This window comes from Lactuca virosa, chromosome 3 (genome assembly GCF_052849685.1).
Source record: "Lactuca virosa cultivar CGN04683 chromosome 3, Lactuca_virosa_CGN04683_v6, whole genome shotgun sequence".
Taxonomy (NCBI): Eukaryota; Viridiplantae; Streptophyta; class Magnoliopsida; order Asterales; family Asteraceae; genus Lactuca; species Lactuca virosa.
In genome coordinates this window covers 60,392,047-60,396,265 of record NC_136428.1, presented here as the reverse complement: position 1 = coordinate 60,396,265, position 4,219 = coordinate 60,392,047, and the positions used below count along the sequence as shown (strand labels likewise).

Here is a 4,219-nt window from a genome sequence, read left to right as displayed (position 1 = left end):
TTGGATACAATTGTAGAGACTTTAAATTCATTTATTACTTATACAACCTGATCCCATCCGGACCTGTAACTAGTATTTTTTTATATTATTTTCACTTTCTATGAGTTTCATTAAAATAGTGCAAAATATGATTTTATGTTGTAGACTCGCCACTGATTTTGTGTTATCGATTCAACTCTAGAGGAGCAACAATAAAGATTAGCATATATTTTTTTGGAAACCGAAAACGAATTAAGTAGAAGCCTAATCACAATATTTCAGCGAACACCCCGGGTTCGAGCTCATTTACAGGGTAAACCCAGCCCCCATATGAATTTCTATAGAAAAATTCCTCACATGCGACACCACAATAGGTAGTTTAAGGGAATCGAACTTCTAACCTCACACTCCACATGGGTATAAAACTCGGTGCATCAACCCAGGTAGGCTGGATATCACTTGTTTAGCACATATTGAGGTGGAAAATAAACAATACATTTTTGGGTCATTGCTCTCACTTAAGAATGACAATTTCAGATGATTGGCGACACTTTTCTTTATCCATTTTTAATATGAAAATATGTTGCCTATTTTTTCACTGTTATTAGATAAATGTAATCACAAAAACTATTGACTAATGGTAAATACTTTTTGTATTGATTATATTTTAGTAAAAATTTCCATAAAACTCTATTTAGAATTTAATTTTAAGACAAAACTACAAAAATGGGCCTGTGGTATGCATTTTTTTTCTGGGATTTGGCCCTCCCCAAATTGAAATGACTATTATACCCTTAGTATATTTATTTTTCATTTTTCTTTCTTTTTCTTAAGTATTCTATTATTATTAAATATACAAAGGGTCTCTCTCTCTCTCTCTCTCTCTCTCTCTCTCTCTCTCTCTCTCTCTCTCTCTCTCTCTCTCTCTCTCTCTCTCTCTCTCTCTCTCTCTCTCTCTCTCTCTCAACTACCTTCTAAAACATCACCATCTTCTTGTTGCCTTCACAAGATCACCATTATCATTATGTTCCACCCACCTTCACAATGAAGAAACAAATAGCAAACACACCCACCTTCACAATGAAGAAACAAATAGCAGATTATCTCATAAAAACATAAAATGCAAAAGAAAATAAAAATGATGAAAGAGCAAATGAAGTAAACAATAGATTACCCCATTTTTTACCCCCAAAAATTATATTACATTTTTCCAATGTACATAAATTGTTGAACACACCCCTTTATTAACTTGATTTTAACAAATATATAATCAATATTTTTTTCCTTACAATAATATTATACATTCATTTTTATAAATATCACAAATACACACTTTTAATATGTATTTTAATTATAAGATTTTGTAAAATACGTTATCGTGTTTTAAAATTTCAATATGTATTTAAATTTTTATATGAACTTAATACACAAAAACAAACTTTATATGTATAATTAATTAATATAAGTCAATGTATAACAAGATATTACAAATATTATATATTACATTTAAATTATAATTATTAGATAAAAATAAACTAAAAATGTATAAATATATTAAAAGAGGGATTGAAACCGAGAATTCAAAGTTCTTCCCCGTTTTGGAGGATATGGATAGTATTCCACCAAATATGGTGTAATCTATTCATATCCTCTAAAATGGGGGAATGAATAGGGTAGGGTTAGAGAAGAATGAGGAAAATGGGGGAAAATAGGTGTCGTCCTCCCTCCTTAAGGTTAAGAGTTCATGTTTAGTCTGAGACATAAGTGGATTTGGTAGTAGTTTAAGATTAAATTAGATCTGTCGTTCAAAAAAAAACTTGACTACAAAAACCAGAATCTGAAATCAAAACATTATATTATTATTATTATTATTATTATTATCATCCTCATCATCATCTGATCCTTTGTATTTTATGATTCATAGAGAATTGTGCAATGTCAAACCAGAATCCAAAAGTTTTCGTTAACACCATCATCAAAAATCAAACATCTGTAATCCCCAATCTACTGAAAAAGAACCCAAATCCCCGAAGCAATAAAAAAAATTAAAACCTATATCACCATTTTTGGATCAATTGCAAAGGATGACCCTTGTAAGTGCAAGAACCAAACAAGAAACAATGAAGAAAAACAGAGTAATTTCTTCACAGCTTTGCCTTCAACCCTAAACTTTTAGCCCTTCGAAGTGTATTTACTTCCTTCAACAAATAAAACTCAAAACCTTTCTTCTTCAACTCCTCCACACATTTCCCCAATAACTTCCTAGTTTCATTCCCCTCTCCAATAATTTCTCCAGATGCATTTTTGTGTATGTCTTGTAAAGAACGACCTAGATTAATCCCAAAGAACAGAGGAGTGAATAGAGAGATGGGATACATGATCGATTGCATGATCCAAATGAAGACGAAAATGTGATGCTGAAGAGGAGCATTAGAGAGATCGAGTGAAACAGAAAGAAGAACAGTAGATGTGAGTGATTTACTTTCGAACAACATCAATCTAGGTTTCTTTGAGAGCGATTTGATTCTGGATCAGTTCTTCTTTTATCCATTGAAGAGAAGCTTGTGGGTTGGAGTCATGGCAATTCCGTGAAATGGGTTGATGATGATTCCATGATCACAATAGTAATAGCAGCAATATATATATATATATATATATATATATATATATATATATATATATATATATATAGACACACACACATGGGCCCAAATTAAATATTTTTTTCCTTTATATTAAATAAAAAAACATAAAAAATATATTAGAAGAGCATTTAAGTCTTTTCAATTTTACAAGGGATCAAAATCACAAACAAATATGGTCAAAATCACCATCAATCTAAAAAAATTGGGGTTTTGACAAAAACATGAAAACAAATCATACCACATGGACCATTTTTATAATTTTGTCTAATTTAAATAATAATATATAGGCAGAACTTCATATATGTCATTGCTAAATATCTAAATATCGTATTTGTCCGACCTAAACTCTAAATATCGTATTTGTCCTTCTTAAAGTTTTTTAATATCATATATATATATATATATATATATATATATATATATATATATATATATATATATATATATATATATATATCCAAATTTAATTTTTTTGATAATTTTTAACATTTAATAATCTTTTTTTTATATTCTTAAATCATTATAATTAAAATAAAAGATGAATAGATCATAATGCCCTTTAATCTTAAATTCCTTTTGACTACCTAATACATTGATCGTATTTTTTCCCCACTCCCCCAAATCCCCAATTGCTTGTTCGTCTACCTTGAACAGAAGGAATATTTTCGATCGGCCAGTTTCCCCTGTCTTCACAAACATTCACTATGAATGGCTTCACAAACATTCATGTTTTGTTGAAGAATTCTCCATCTGGATTTTCTCCAATTTCAAGTAGCGAACACAGACTCCGAAAAGGGTAAAGAAGATAAACAGACGTACAAATGTTGTGAAGATAACCATAGAAAATGGTAACACATTCTTTGCAGATGCAACCTTAGTTGATATCCCTTTAGGAGTTTTGAAATCAAACACCGTTACTTTCGAACCAAGACTACCTAAATGGAAGGAGGAAGCCATAGCTGACCTTCGAGTTGGAATTGAGAACAAGATAATTTTGAGAAAGTATTTTGGACAAATGTCGAGTTTCTAGGAGTAGCTATAGACACTTCGTATGGATGTAGCTACTTTTTTAATCTTCACAAAGCTACATGCCATCTTGTTCTTGTTTACATGCCCACAGGAAAACTAGCAAGAGATATTAAGAAAATGTCAGATGAGGCTACATCTAGTTTTTCATTTACACAGCTTAAAAAAATTCTTCAAGATGCATCCACCCAAGTAATTCTACAAAAGTTGACTTACTTCCAGGTCTACTAATCGAACACGTGTATATTGAATTTTTTTTCTTCTTTGATTGGGTTTATATAGCTACGATAAAGTAGGAACACCCATGATATGTATGATAAGCTTGTTGGATTAGGTGTCTAAGCCAATAACTGAATTAGTATATACTTGAATTATTAGCAAAGTCCTTTTGGGTTGCCGTCAAACCTAGTAATTGAATATGATGACTTTTAGAGAGAGGGAATGATTTACTGATTTATTGTATGATTAATAAATATCAATAAATGAATTTATTAATATTTTATGAAAATAATATATTAATTAGAAATTGTTATTTAATTAATAATTAATCAGAAATTAAATGGAATTAT

General features: G+C 30.1%; 1 pseudogene; it reads right to left on the bottom strand.

The window, feature by feature from the left end:
* Positions 1–2,050: 2,050 nt before the first annotated feature.
* LOC145163573 (uncharacterized) lies at positions 2,051–3,581 on the bottom strand (annotated as a pseudogene).
* Positions 3,582–4,219: the final 638 nt, after the last annotated feature.